Below are 16,707 nucleotides of genomic sequence, written 5' to 3'. Positions count from 1 at the left end.
ATTTTTGGAAAAAACCTCCTCTTTCGGAAGAGCCCTTCTTCCTCGTGGAAGGAGGAAGACAGGGCTTCCAAAAGAAAGCACACACAAAAAAAAAGCGGAAGAGCAGACACATTTCCTGTGTGTAGACATAGCTTGAGAAACTAACAAAAATATATATAATATCATGAGCTTTCGTGGGCAAAACCCACTTCCTCAGATGAGCTGAAGTGGGTTTTGCCCACAAAAGCTCATGATACATATATCTATTTGTTAGTCTTTAAAGTGCCACAGGACTACTTGTAGTTTTTACTGTTGAATTTGTTCTAAAACCTCCCATACGGACATGGGAGAACATGAAGTATTCCAGTACTGGTCTCACCAATGCTATGGACAGAGGTAAAAATCAACTCCCTGCTCTTATTCAAATCTCCCATGTTTGTACATCTGAGGATGGCATTTGTCCTTTGGGGTACAGCATCACGCTGCGCGTTCATGTTAAGTTGCTTGTCTGCTTGACTATTAAATGCTTTTCAGCATCACTGCTTTCCAGGATACACTCACCTGTTCTGTAGGTATAATCTATGCTCCTTGCTCCTAGGTTTGTAACTTCACATTGACTGTTATTCACACACATTTTGAATGGGCATTAGGAGATCCTGATCACCATTCAATTATCTTCATTATTATATGCTAGGATTGGGCAAATATGGCCTGCGGGATGGATCTGGCCCACCAAGCCACTGGATCTGGCCTGCAGGCACAGCAGGAGCCTCAGCAAGGCTCCCTGCCTGCCCCACCCCCACATGCCACTCAAAAATAACAACTGTGGGGCCTTGTCTGGAAAACTGGCCAATAGGAGCTTCCTTCCCCCTCCCCTCAGGCTTAGAGCTGTTCACAGACACACATGGTCCTGCAGTCAGCTGCTCTGATTGGCCTGCCAGGACATGGAAGGCAGGGAGCCTGACTGCAGAACCTGCTGGGCTGCTGGCTGGGAGTCACCCATGGAATCATCTCCCAGACAGAGCCTGCATTTGGCACCCCAGCCCCTCCCTCCCCCCAACCCTCTCTCCCCCATCCCACATAACCCAAACCAGCTTCCTCCCTGCCTGCACCCATAGCCCTTTCAGATGCTGAACCCCAGTCCCATGCCCCAGGTCACAACCCAAACCCCTGCACCTCCTCCTGCACCCCAATCCCTTGCTGCACGTCACAACCCCCTCCTTCACTCAAAATCCCTCCCATATCCCACACCCCCTCCTGCACCCCAATCCCCTATCCTAAGCTCTCTTCTGCACCCAACCTCCATCCCAGACCCTGCACCTCCTCCATTAATATCATGGAAGAGTGCAGCGCTTGACCACTTACCAAATTCTTGCCCCATCAAAAATGATTGCTCACCCCCGTTATATACTATTCTGACAATCTGTATGTCATCTGAACGTTTGATCCGCTGTGATTTTATATGTACGTTAAGATGACAGATGAAAATGTCGAACAGGATCAGGTCTACTGTGGAGCCCCATGGAGTCCCACTAGAAACTCCCTCTTTGGTGATGATTCCCCACTGTCAAGTCCTTTTTTAAATTTGCTAATTAACCAGATCTCACCCAGTTAATATGGGCTTCATTGACACAGGAATATAATTTATGCCAGTCTTTTCATACTTTTTATTAATTAAAACCTGCATCAACTTTTGTATTATTTTGCCCAGGATTAATGTCAGGCTAATCATCTATACCTACCTGAGTCATCCCACTTGCTTTCATCTCACTTGCCTTTTTTAAATAAGAGCAGATTACGGTAGCTCTCTTCCAGTTGTCTAGACTGTCACATACATACCAAGTTTTATTAAAATATAACATCAGAGGGCCATATGTTTCCTAAACCAACTCTTTTAGGACTCTTGGATGTAAATTATTGGGGCTTGCTGGTTTAAAAATGTTAATCCCACTTAGATGTTGTTTCACATCCTCTTTAATTACTAATGTATAGGAAAGTGATAGAAATGTAGCCGTGTTAGTCTGGTGTAGCTGAAACAAAATACAGGACAATTAAAAATTAAAAATTATGTGTTCATTTTTTTAATTGTATCCTTTGGTATATATGGTTGTGACTATTTTCTTCCACTATTTGATCTGAGGAAGTGGGTCTGGCCCATGAAAGCTCATCATCTAATAAACCACCTTGTTAGTCTTTAAAATGCTACATAGTTCTGTATAATGTATAGGAAAGTACTTCATCATTTTCATGATATAGTACACATAAGGATGATGAAGTGCTGTCCTCTTCCAAAGACAGAAAATGAATCTTCTCTCTTTTGTGCTTCATTACTGACAATTTTACCCTGCCCATCCAATGATGGGTATCAATTATTACTAGGCTTTATTTTATTCCAGATATCATTTTAAAACATTCCTCCTGATTGTACTTAGCTATATGATGTCATGGCTCCTTCCCCACTCTGGCATGATAAATGCAGAAGTGGGGGCCAGCAAGTGTACCCCAAAGCCTTATCTACCAGGCTTTGGTATAAAACTTCCCCCAAAATCTTAAAAACCTAGATCTTGGGAATAAAACTTCCACTGCCACCACCCAAATGTTGCTAAAGAAACCAGGGGAAAGATCATTTGGGAAATCTCACCCCTAAAATAAAAATCAGGGCACACTATTAACCAATGCCAGGTTAACAAAAGAAAGGAAAGAACTTTTATTATTACACAATATTCCTGTTGCAGGTATAATGACTAGATAGGAAGGTAACAAAATATACTCATGGAGAAACTCCATAGGCCTAGAACTTAGTTACAAAGAAAAGCCAAAACATCTTTTAAACAGTGCCAGATCTCAGATCCCATACCCCATCCTTAAAACAATAAAACCTAATGAAACTACCTAAACTTTACCCTACTTTCAGAAAATGAAGAATGGTGTCTTGGAGAGAGAGACATGCTTGTCCCTCTCTGTAGCTGCAGAGAACTCTCCCAGAGAGACAAAAGGGAGAAAAAAACCCCAAATTCCTTTGTCCCAGTTTGAAAAATCCCACCTACATTCCTATTGGTCACTCCACCTGGCTAGGTGTAGTTAACCCCTTAATCCCCAGGCTGCTGGCTAACCCTCATAATCATGACATATGAACCATAGATTTTTCCCCTGGTGTCTTTAGTTTCCCTTATCAATGTTCTACACTTTATAATTTCTAATTTACATTGACTGCTATTTCCTTTTTTCCATATGATCTATTTTGATTGTTAATTTTTTTAATTGATTATTTCACTTTGCCTTTTAGGCTTTTAGCCAATGTTGTCCTTCTTCTTGATTGTGGAATTGTGAGATTTGGGCCATCTACTAAACTCTTCTTAAAGTACTCCCAGTTTTCATTCCAGATAATTTTCTGTCTAATTTTTCCTCCTAATCAATGTCACTGATAATTTTCATCACCTTTGGGAAATTAGCCCTTTTGAAGCAACAAGTAGATAGACAGATACATTCCTGCTGGAGAATTTGCAACACAGATCGTACAATGTTTCTAACACCCTATTAGATACAATTGTCGCACTACAAATTAAATAGGGAACTACAGTGCTGCGTCATTACAAAGCCTATTGTTAGAATTTCCCACTGTTGTTTTAGTGCTGAACTAGCTCCACAAGTGAGAGCAATGTTGGTTAAACTAACTGATCTTTAGTTTCCTGGGTTGCTCTTATTTCCCTTTTTATAAATGGGCACTATATTTGCTCTTTTCCAGTTTTCTGGAAACTCTCCTGTCTCCCATGATTTTCCAAAGATGATAGCTAGAGGCTCAGATACCCCCTCTATCAGCTCCTTGAGTATTCTAGGATGCATTTCATCCGGCCCTGGTGACTTGCCGGCATCTAACTTTTCTAGGTGACTTTTAACTTGTTCCTTTTTTAATTTTATCTTCTAAACATACCGCCTTCCCTCTTGCATTCATGTATATAGTGACTTTACACTAGTGTCACTCAATTCACGTTGGAGGGGGGGTTACTTCTAATTTGACACTGTTGTAAAAGATTAATTGGGCCTCCAGTCATTCACTAGGATAAACAACTCCATCAATGCAGGAGAAATGAATAATTAGGACAGGTTCTTTCCCAACTGCTCAGAAAGGAAACAAGATAGTGGGGTGATTAAGCATCTCACCCTTTGTTCTGCCAGTGGAATGACCAAGAATGGGGAGAGCACCTGAAGACAGAAGGCCAGATTTAGATCTCAGTTACCCCGGTGTAAACCCTGAGGGTGAGTCTACATTGCACGCTTATTTTGAAATAAGCTATTCCGGAAGAAATGCTCCAAAATAGCGTATTTTGAAACAACACGTCCATACTACAGGGAAACTACTAAATTAGTCTGAGGCAGGCTTCCCTAATGTGGATGTGAGACCTCAATTTACAGCCCCAGGAGGTGCTAGGGAGTAATTACTTTGAATGGCCCCGGGGAGGAGCTATTTCAAAATAGCAGCAGTGAAGCATCCACACTACTGCTATTCCAAAATAGCTGTTTCGGAATAGGCATTATTCCTCGTGGAATGAAGTGTACAGAAGTTGGAATAAGTCATCTGCTATTTCGAATTTTATTTTGAAATAACGGAATTACTGTGTAGGCACTCACACTGTTATTGTGGAATAACGGCTGTTATTCTGAAATAACGCTGCTGTGTAGACGCACCCTGAGAAATTCCAGCATCTCTGCCCAACTTGAGCAATGGTCTCAAGGTACAGTGGGAGAGGTCTAGGTTGGATATTGGGGAAAACTATTTCACTAGGAGGGTGGTGAAGCACTGAAATGGGTTACCTAGGGAGGGGGTGGAATCTCCATCCCTAGAGGTTTTTAAGTCTCAGCTTGACCAAGCCCTGGCTGGGTTGATTTAGTTGGGATTGGTCCTGCCTTGGGCAGGGGGCTGGACTTGATGACCTCCTGAGGTCTCTTCCAGCTCCATGATTCTAGTATTCTTTGATCTGCTGCTGTGCAGTGACATAGTTACATTAGCCTGTATGAGTGTTTGCATGCATGAGAGGTAATATGATCCAGAGAAAAAGGTTCTAGATCCACTTATACCACTGATTCCTGTGTGACTCCCCATCTCTGTTCCCCAGTTTCCCCATCTATAAAATGGGAATAACAATTTACTGTAATTATGTTTATTTGTAGTTATATTATTAGCCACTAGATTTATCTGTATGCCGTATTGAATTGCATACCAAGGCTGGTCTCTGGTAAATAAAGTCATACTGAGCTGGAACTCAAGCTGTGTGGAAACCCATTTGTCTATGTCTGTAATTGTAGCTGTTTTGTTCAATAAATGCCTCCTGTTTAAGCAAAACTGTGATCCCGTGGTTCTATAAATCATGCTGCTTACCTTTCCTTTGTGAAGTGCTTTAAGGTCTATGGATGACAAAATCGATGTTATATTATATACCCGTGTGTGTGCCTGCATACTGGCTCATGTATATATCAATCAGAATACATTATGGAGAAACAGGGAGAAGGAACGCTGCTTTTTACTAACGCACCACTTTTCATTTACAATGGAAGTTTTGCTTGTTAGAAGTCAGACTGCACATCCGACACTCGCTAATTGCACTTTTTGGAATCAAAGGCCTTAGCCAAAGGGATAAATACATAAAATTGCTAGGAAGGAAATATTTTCTTCATGAATTTCAAGTGAAAACTGAGCTAATACAGACTCTTTTGATAATAAAAGCAGCAGAAACATATATCTGATCCTCTCGGCTAGTGGTAGCTTTTTCAAAAAACGATTCTCTTATAGGGCCAGGTAGACTATTCTAGGTGACTGAACTTACATAGGAAAATCATGTCCCTGCTTCCTTCTGTAATTGTCTCTTGTTCTCTCAACCTCTTTTCTGGGTAACTCATTGTCTAGAATTTGTGTGCAGATGCTGCTGTCTCCTTTTTCTCAGATCATCTTGCTAGAGGGGCCATCGAAACATCAATGAGACAACCCATTGTGCACAGCACAAATCCATTCATATTCAACATACATCCTGGTATTCACTCCTAATAGCACTGCTCTTCAGTGCTGTAAGTTCAGAACCAAGTTTCCCCAGCAACATTTGGGCATCTGTATTATTTTATGTCATACCAGGCACCTCCTTTTAAAATAGCTAAACCTCTGTCATTCCTCACTCCTGTGGGTAGGCAGACAGAAGACAGAGTTATGCATTATTAACCCCCGCTCTCCTGTGGCTATTGGTGATTTATTATGAGCAACCAGGCATGTGGACAGCAAGACAAGGAATAAGACACAGCTTCACCCCATCTGGCTCACGGCTGCTTAATAAACCATTTACAGGGGAAAGGGAGTGGGAAACGGGAAGCAAGCGGATGTTGGATTTCTCTGTGCCTTGGTTTTAAAACATGAAGGCTGTGTCTACACTGGCATGAATTTCCAGAAATGCTTAAAACGGAATACTATTCTGTTTTCAGTTTTTCCGGAAAAGGAGCATTTACATTGGCAGGCTGCTTTTCCGGAAAAGCCCTTTTTCCAGAAAAGCGTCCGTGGCCAATGTAGACGCACTTTTCCGGAAAAGAGCCCTGATCGCCATTTTCGCGATCAGCGCTTTTTTCCAGAAAAGACTACTGGGCTGTCTACACTGGCCCTTTTCCGGAACAGTGTTCCGGAATAAGGACTTATGCCCGAGCAGGAGCAGAATAGTTTTTCCGGAATAGCGGCTGATTTTGTACAGTAGAGCATCGTTGCTTTTCCAGAAATTCAAGGGCCAGTGTAGACAGCTCGCAGCTTATTCCGGAAAAGCGGCTGATTTTCCGGAATAAGTGGCCCAGTGTAGACACAGCCGAAATGTGTGTCCATGGCAAACCCTCCAGCTTGGAAACAGCCTATCCAGCAAGCACTGAATGCCTCGCCTCTCCATCTGCAGGACAGCACCCAATCTGACTCACCTAGGAGTAACGTTCAATTATCCAGGATGTTTGCAATGCAAAATGCATTAATTTGGATTTACACGGGAAGTAAGAGTAAAATCTGGCCCACAACGTGCAAGGAGAGGGCTCATTTAGTTATGGATTTTGCTCAGCTTTTTCGCTTTCTTTCACTTGCTTGGTTTCTTTTTGCCATGAGAAAAAGTTAGTTAAAAAATTAAAAGGCCAGGAAACTTCATAGCATTTTGCAAAAAGAACTGTGAAATTTGGGGAATGAAAAAAAAGTTGAATGAGAATAGGAAGAAAAGGGAATTGGAAACTGATATTAAGTTTATCCAGAGTTACCATAACTGCTTATAGAGACAAGGGAGGCGAGGTAATATTTTACTGGACCAACTTCTGGTGAGGAGAGACAAGTGTTCCAGCCACACAGAACTCTTCTTCAGGTCTAAAATCCAGGAGCTGAAACAGCTACAACTACACTGCCTCCATAATTAACTATAACAAACACAGAGTGGATATTAAACCTTATACTTCAGGACTTAGGCCAGTGTCAAATTAGTAGAGATCAGGAATCTTTGAGACCTAATGAAAGGGGCAGATTATCTCAATCTGCCCCCTGAGAGGTTCTTACTCCCCTTGCCCTGAAGCATCTGGTGTTGTCCACTTTCAGAGTCAGGGTAATGGGGCTTTGGGTCTGACCAGGCTGGTAATTCCTGTGCTGCTAACCGAGACTTTGTTATTGGTTGGAAGGGCCTTTGTGATCTTCCAGCGAAACGTGATACATGGGTCCAGAACAGTTGTGCTGCACCACCACAGTTTACACTGGACTTAGCCGATTTGTCCTGCATGGCTGTGAAAATGTCACAGAGATGGATTGTCTGGATCTGATTCCCACCCACAGATGAAATATTCTCTGCATAGATTATGGGAAGGCACCTAGGGCCGCGAACCCAGCCACAGCACTGCTGGGCTAAACTCTAGACTAGGGAAGCAAGTGAGACTCCCCTGGGAGTCTTAGCAATCAGTTCAGTGGTGGTGTAAATTACCAGGCCTGCTGAGCCAGATTCAACCCCCTGCTTGTGCAGCATGTGTCTCACCCCGCCATTTAGAAGCAGGAGCCATGACAGGACACTGTAGGGGTACAGATTTCTCAAGGAGCACGTCTACCCTCAGTCACACGCCCTTCTGCTCCTCACAGACCCTATGGGCTCCCACAAAGCCTGCATAGCACTGATAGGTCTGGCTCTTACTAGCCACGGGGCTCTCTGGAGCGAGGGACATTTCCCCAGGGCTCCACGAACTTTCCCTTGGTCCCAGCCCCAGCTGATGCTGTGCAAATTGAAAAAAGCCATCTGCTGTAAACTGGTCAGATGTCGTGAGAGTGATAAACGGGTGCATCTTGCACGAGATGGACGTTTGGGGGCTGTGCACCATGAATGAGCCATTTACACCATCTCTTGGGCTTGCTGGGTTGATGTGCCTTAATATGTGTTAGATTTAGTCAGGAAATGGGCTTCCCATCCCATGAGAATTTGAGATTTCAAAAAAATGCCCCATCCTAAACCAGGGCAGAGAGCCATAATCTCAAAAGTTTTCCCAAACTGTTAATGTGAACAGTTGTGAACTGGACCAACCAACATGTTTCACTTCAATAACTTCCAAACATTTTGTTTCTGAGCTTTCTTTTATTTTTTTAATATAAATTAACTAAAATTTCAAAACAAAGAATAATTTTGGCCTGAAAATCAAAGCTTCCTTCCTTTGGTATTTTTTATCAAAACGGGACTTTTCAGCAATTTCAAAACATTTTTTTCAACTTTGCCTCAAACAAGAAAATTCATCGAAAAGGAATCTTTCCTGCCAACAGTTTCCATTTCAACTAAATCAGCATTTTCCAACAAAAAACATTCAGCTGGAAAAATTCTCACCCAGCTCTACTAACTATATCTCTGAAGCCAAGTCTAAACTGGGGGAGAAATTCGACTTAAGATATGCAACTCCAGCTATGAGACTAGCATAGCTGGAGTCGACGTACCCCAATTCAAATTTCATCTTTTCCATTGACTTCCCTGACTCCTTGCAACCCCATGGAGGATCAGGGTTGATTGGGGTGCCATCAGCGGTCGATTTAGCGGGTCCTTACTAGACCCGCTAAATCAAACCTTGGAAGATGGATCTCCGGGTAAGTACAGACAAGGCCTGAGATTTCCATGAGAGATACACCTAGTAAAGTTGATCCCATGTGTCCCCCTAGTAGCTATTTCATATAGAAAACAACCCACTGTTATTTCTGGCAAAGGAATGAATCCTTGTTTAGCTCACACAGCAGCGGTCTGTGCTGTAGTGTAGAGGCCCAGTGCTCAAATCCCGCTGATAAACAGTAGTAAGGATGCTACAGGCCCATTTACTCCAAACTGCATTTGGCCCAGAGGCCTAAATTCTGCCTGGAATTATGTCATTTTGAAGGCAGTAGGAGTCCACCGGGTACCAATTTGTGCAGAATCAGGCCCACGGTGACATGAATGCACCCTGGTGGATTTGAGTTTTCCATGGCCTAATGGCAGACTAAGTATTGCTGGGCACAACCCCTTTCTCAAGGCTCTTCAGGCTATTGGCTGAAGTTAAGAGACTGGCATGAATGGCTCCAGCGCTGCTTGTTAAGATTTAATTAGGCACTGACAGCTGCGGATCTGGTCCCACTTGAGACGACGGAAGCTGCTACAAGATGTTAACTCCTGACACGGAACAGCCTATGGAAAAGCTTTGCGCTCTCGCTGCTGCCTAAATTGGAGAGGGAGGCTGCAGGAGAAAGAGATTTGCGAGGAGAGCCAGGAAAACCAAGCAGAACAGAGACTCCGGGTACCTCGGGTGGCTGAGAGCTGAGCTGCTCAGTGCTGAGCAAACCTGACAGGGAATAAGATCTACATTTCCTTTCCTTGACACTGTAACTACTGCCTAAGCCATGAGATTACAGAGACGAAGCTGCCTTCCCTTCAGCAGGCAACAGTATTGACCTGGCCCAGACTCCACTGTGGATACAGATCGGAACTAAAATTTGCATGTGACCCAGTTAAGATGAGCAGGGTTTTATCAAAGGCATCCCACTGGGTTGCTTCGCTGCTCTGCTTCACCAATTAGCCATGGGCTTGTGAGCGCTGAAATTCTGCCTCTGACTTCACTGCCGAACGCAGACCCACACGTCACCCATAGGTGAATGATACTGTCACCGGTGGGCAAACAGCCAAGCATGTCTGTGGGCCAATCAGTGCTTGTACGTGGCAGGCTATTGTTCACAGATCACATTTCTATGTCCACGAGGACATGCCTATCAAAAGACATGTTTGCACGGCCCACACCCCTACCCAACCCTACCCACTCCTGAGTACAAAGGGCAGCTGGAGAGCCACACATTGATACTCACATAAATACATGGACACATTCAGCTTGACGAAGGGACACTTGCACACGTGTGCACATCCAATCACCGTCTTCTTGCCTGGAGCACCTTCATGACCATGACTTGCTCACCTATCCTAAAGGACCGCTCTCTGGCAGGCTTGTCATACCAGGCCTTTTGCTTGCTGAGCATCCTGAAAGTGCCAAGAAGCTTTTAACCAGTTTAAGGCTGCTCTGATGTCTGAGCCTGTATTAAGGGCTTCAGACTCTGACTAGCCTTTCATCATCACCACAGATGCATCTGAGCATGGGTTGGGGGTGGTTTTGATGCAGACAGGGCCAGATCAGCAACTTCACCCTGTCGTGTTTCTCAGCAAAAAACTGTCTGAGAGAGAAAGCCAGTGGTCAGTCTCAGAGAAGGAGTGCTATGCTATTGGGTATGCTCTAAAGAAGCTATGACCATAGGGTTATGTCTACACTCGCGGTTTCTTGCGTGAGTAATATGCAAATGAGGCTAAGCGTGGAATATCTCCGAACCTCATTTGCATACCTAATGAGCCACCATTTTTTTCAGAAGAGGCTCTTGCGCAAGAAGAAGCATCTACACTGCCCCTTCTTGCGCAAGAAAAACCCTCTTGCGCAATGCCGTTCTTCCTGAAAAGTAATAGGTGTAACGGTATTGTGCAAGAGGGTTTTTCTTGCGCAAGAAGGGGCAGTGTAGACGCTCCTTCTTGCGCAAGAGCCTCTTCTGAAAAAAATGGTGGCTCATTAGGTATGCAAATGAGGCTTGGCGATATTCCATGCTTAGCCTCATTTGCATATTACTCGCGCTAGAAGCCACGAGTGTAGACATAGCCTAGGTGTGGGGACGACACTTTCATCTGCAGACTGACAACTACGCACTAAGGTGGCTTCTCACTGTCAAGGAGATGAACAAGAAACTCCTTCGATGGAGCTTGGTTCTCCAAGACGTTGACGTACAACACATTTCAGGAGTTTCGAACAAAATGGCTGATGCCCTCTCTGGGGAGGCATTTCCAGACTTGGCTACTTAGAACTCTCCCTGTGTATCAGTCATTGTCAGTCACAGATATGGAAGGGGTTTATTCGCTTCTTGTGTATTCAGTAGCAAATGCAGAGTGTGCACGTACTTGATTATCTGTTTTACCCTATCTCCAAGAAAAAACCACAGCCAGTGGGGGCCAGCTTGTCGAGCACCGTCTGTGATTTGGGGAGTGTGTAACAGACAGGAGGGCTACGTCTACACTGGCCCCTTCTTTGGAATAGCCATGCTAATTTAGAACTTTGGAATAGGGAAATGCGCGGGGGATTTAAATATCCCCCGCGGGATTTAAATAAACATGGCCACCGCTTTTTTTCTGGCTTGAAAGTAGGAATAAGAGATCCTCCAGAATAGGGCTTTATTCCGGAGGATCGCGCCAGTCTGGATGCTCTTTTCTGGCTTTTCCCCAAGCTGGAAAAAAAGCGGCAGCCATGTTTATTTAAATCCCGCGGGGGATATTTAAATCCCCCGCGCATTTCCCTATTCCAAAGTTCTAAATTAGCATGGCTATTCCGAAGAAAGGGCCAGTGTAAACGTAGCCGAGGAGTGCTGGCCAGCACCCGGTGACTAAGGGGTTAAACTCAGCTAGGGTATGTCTACACTACCCTGCTAGTTCGAACTAGCGGGGTAATGTATGCATACCAAATTTGCTAATGAAGCCCGGGATTTGAATTTCCCGGGCTTCATTAGCATAAAGCCGGCGCCGCCATTTTTAAAAGCCGGCTAGTGCGAACCCCGTGCCGCACGGCTACACGCGGCACGAGCTAGATAGTTCGAACTAGCTAGCTATTCCGAACTATCTGTACGCCTCGTGGAACGAGGCGTACAGATAGTTCGGAATGGCTACGTAGTTCGAACTATCTAGCCCATGCCGCGTATAGCCGCGCGGCACGGGGTTCGCACTAGCCGGCTTTTAAAAATGGCGGCGCCGGCTTTATGCTAATGAAGCCCAGGAAATTCAAATCCCGGGCTTCATTAGCAAGTTTGGTATGCATACATTACCCCGCTAGTTCAAACTAGCGGGGTAGTGTAGACATACCCCTAGCTAGCAAAGGTGTTGGCCACGGGCCAAGAGAGCCAATCGAGATGGAGGGTTGAAATTTGAATTGGGTAGAGTCCTTCATTGCTTTCTTTGTGTGGGAGAGAGAAACCAAGAGTTGAGAGACAAAGAATGATTTAAACCCAGGCAGGACTACCACATCTCCAAGGAATTCGGGCATGGGAGTGGACTGAACAAAGAGGAAATTGGAAGTAAGTAAGGGAGGGGGGAGTGAATCTAGTCTCATTCACTTTATTTTCTCTTTATTTTATGGTTTGGTTTGAACTGCTCTGTGTGAATCTCTGAATCCCTTCCCATTTACTACCTCGCATTGTGCCCAGAGACTTTTCTCTGCGTTCTAATTTGTTGTCCTTAGTTGCTCAGTAACATCTAGCAACCAAGTCTGCTTTCTCACGTTTATCTTTTGTTTTGAAATAAAAATCCCTTTTTTTAAGGTTTGATTCTTGTGTCCTGGAAGGTCTGTCAGTCTGTGTGTATCTGCAGGCCTCAGACTGAGGAGTCAGCTACCAGAGACTGCAGCATGTTTTTCTCTTTCCTTTTTTCAAGCTCTTTTGGGGCAAAAGAGCTTGGGGTACCCCGGGGGTGGGTTCAAGTGTTCACCCCTGTTTTTAGGGATAAAAAACCACTTGATGGTGGCAGCTTGTTTGTTTGTTTGTTTATTTCTAAGAGCCAGGGAATCTATGACTTCTGGGAAGGTTGGGTGACCAGTGTCCATAGAGGCAAGATTTTTAAGCTCTCTTGCGGGCCCCCCACATTCTGCACTCAGAATGCTAGAGTGGGGAACAGCCCTGACAGGGTCCCGTATAAACAGGGATTAAAAAGACTTGGACTTTTCATCTTAGAAAAGAGGAGACTAAGGGGGGATATGAAAGAAGTCTATAAAATCATGAGTGGTGTGGAAAAAGTGGATAAAGAAAAGTTATTTATTAATGTATTCCCACAATATAAGTGCTAGAGGTCACCAAATGAAATTAATAGGCAGCAGATTTAAAACAAACAGAAGGAAGTTTTTCTTCACTCAGTGCACAGTCAACCTGTGGAACTCCTTGCCAGAGGATGTGGTAAAGGCTAGTACTTTATCAGGGGTCAAAAAAGCACTAGATAGATACATGGAGGTTAGGTCACTCTATGGCTATTAGCCAGGATGTATAGGAATGATGTCCCTAGCCTCTGTTTGTCTGGAAATGGATGACAGGAGAGGGATCACATGATGATTACCTGTTGTGTTCCCTCCCTCTGGGGCATCTGGCACTGGCCCCTGTTGGCAGACAGTATACTGGGCTGGATGGACCTTTGATCTGACCTAGTATGGCTGTTTTTATGTTCTTATTTACTCTGGTATCTGCCCATGCGTCTTGTGCCCGTCCCTGGAGGGATCCTCAGCAGTGGCAAATAGGTTGCTCTTTCTCGGTGATTCTTTGGTCCCCAGAGAAGTCCAGCAACTTACCCAAGGTTAGTGAGTAGGCCAGTGGCAGAGCAAGGAAAAGAACCCAGTTCTCCTGCAATCCCATCACTAAGCCCTTTAGTTCACCTGGTATTGCACTGGTCCTTGACAGACACAATGATGTAGTGCGGTAGTGGGAGGAAACCAACGTTTATTTTCTGCACCTAAGGCTGCAAAGGGTGGGAGGTCACAATATGACTGATCTTTTCCTCCTGTCATTCCTTTTGCAATTTGAACTAAATGGAAAGTTCTGCTTTAACCTACCCATCCATTACCCAGCAACAAGGCTTGGTATTGATCCACCTGGGAGAACGACGAGTGGCAACCAAACAACGGCCATGCCTTGAGGGTGAATAATCCCTCCTGTTCAGTTTCGAGACACACAACAAGGAGTCTTGTGCAATCACCTCAGAGGCTAACAAATGTATTTGGGCATAAGCTTTCCTGGGCCTTTCGTCAGATGCCACACTTCCACGTGGCTGGACCTTGCCGAAAGAGGACGAGCCATTTACAACACACGGTGGGAATTTGTCAAAATGTTGCCAGGGACAAACATCTGTCAGGAATGTTCTCGGTGTACTCAGCCCCTGCCTCAATGTGTGTACAGCACCTTGTACTAGGGCCCTGACCTTAGCGGGGCATCTCTAAATGCTGCTCCAGTGCAGACACCAAATAATAAACCTACAGAAGGGAAGCAACGCTCCCTCTTCCCTGCCTCTCCCTAGTGGTTTAATCAGATCTTCCTCCAAGCGCTGCAGAGGTCCCGGGAGCCCTTCTCAACATCCAGATTGTGCCCTTGCACTGTTTCTGCCAGCTGCGCAGGTAGTGAGAGAAACGGCGGAGGATGCAGGGCAGGTCTGATCTTTCCTCATTGCCCTCAGGTTTATGAGTGTCTCCCTGAGTTACAGCTATTGATGTCTGAGGGCAGCAAGGGCTTATGATTCACACACAATCACAAAGTGTATGGAGAGGAGAAAAAAAAGAAATACAGGCTCGTCTCTCCCTGTCTCTCATGTTAACAAGAATCAAGCTCGATATCTTACCCGGCCCGGTGGCTCTGGGAAATGGGCCCTTTCTCACCTCTGGAAGAAGCCAAGAGCTCAAGGTAAGTCTTGACAATTAGACTCATTTCCAAAGGGTGGCAAAGGCTGTTATGTGACCCAGTGCACAGCCCTCGTTCCTCCTGGAAGCAGTCTCATTTATTAAACCTTCCGTGGGCTTTCTGATCCATAGAGTATTATTGGGAGGCTTGTTTTCATTTTTTTTTAAAGCAAAAGATAAGAAAACAAAATCAATGTCTCTGTTTCCTCCAGCGCAGTGTCACCCAGGAGAATTGCAATGCTGAGCATTAATTAACACCTGCCCAGCCCGCTGCCGGGCTCAGCCCTCCCAGAATGCAAGCCGAACACTTAGATCACAATAGCATCTTACCGTTCCATACAGCCTTTGGTGCTGAACACGCGGGGACCAGCCCATCCTCCACTGAACGGGATTTAGGGGCAGGGGATCCAGGTGACCGATCGGGATGCCAGTGTTTGGGGGACACTGGTTTTGTTGTACAAAGAGCACACATTTTTCGTCTTATACGGCAGGGATAAATCAAGTAGGCAAATTGCTCATCACAGTCTTGAAATGGCCTCCAAGTGCAATAAAAAGAACGGTATTACAAAGTTTAACAAATGGAGGTGGTGGGGCAAAGACATTCCTTGCTTGGAACATCATTTCGTCCAGGGCCAGTTCGAGACTGGCCTTGTGTTGGTTTGAGACCAACTGAAGGAGATACAGATCAATGCCAGGAAGGAGAACAGATTGCCAGATCAGTAATGCAGCCTTGAGGGGCAAGAAGTTGCTGTGTGACTGTCCTGAGCAGACCTGTTAAAAAACACCTACACCCCGGACCATCTGTAAAGCTTGAACATGCTACAAAGGATTATCACTAGTCTAAGGGAGCAGATGGGGAAATTAAGAGACAGGGTGAAAAGTGACTTGCCCAAGAGCACCCAGCATGTCAGTTGCAGACCCGGGAATAGAACTGGGAGTTCTTGAGTGCAAGGCTATGTTCTAACCATTAGGCATTGCTGCCTCTCCTCTGATAGCAGATCGGACTCCCTAACTCTCAGCCTGGCTAGAGCAGTCGTGACTACAGAATACAGGCCAGGACACATTGGCACACCTTATTTCTGAACTGACACCCCCTTGCAGTGCGATAGCCCTGTGCTAGGTGGGCTCATCGTCCTCACCTCTGATCTGGACTCATAACTAGGGCCTGCAGAGATGACTTGAGTGTCCATGCTAAAGGGGCCAAGTGTTGAAAGGTCTAAGATCCCAGTACAAATTAGGGTTGCCAACTTTCCAATCGCAGAAAACTGACCAGCCCCCGCCCCTGCTAACTCCATCTCCCTTCACTGTCATTCACTCTTCCCCCGCTCGCCCAGTTGCACCAGGCTGGGCCAGAGGGTTAGGATGGGGGGGGGGGGGGGGCTCTGGACTAGAGTTGGGGTGTGGAAGGAGGCAAAAGCTCCAGCTGAGGCTACGTCTAGATTTCAGGCTTGTTTCGGAAGAAGCTTGTTTCGGAAGAGATCTTCCGGAAAAACTTCTTGCGAAAGAGAGCATCCACACACAAAAGCGCATCGAAAAAGCCATCTGCTTTTTCGAAAGAGAGCATCCAGACAGACTGGACGCTCTCTCACATAAAAGGGCACCCAGAACCACTTTAACCAGGACGTTAGGTCACCAGTTGCTTCCAAGTGCTGGTGCCGGAGCCTTGCAGAGACATGCACTGAAAAGGACAGCCGTCCTGCACAGCCGTTTCTCTGCTTCTGCTGCCTGCTTGCTCCCTCTTCG

This window comes from Pelodiscus sinensis, chromosome 19, assembly GCF_049634645.1.
Source record: "Pelodiscus sinensis isolate JC-2024 chromosome 19, ASM4963464v1, whole genome shotgun sequence".
Classification (NCBI taxonomy): Eukaryota; Metazoa; Chordata; order Testudines; family Trionychidae; genus Pelodiscus; species Pelodiscus sinensis.
The sequence above is the reverse complement of the archived record's forward strand: the minus strand, read 5'-3'. Positions refer to the sequence as shown.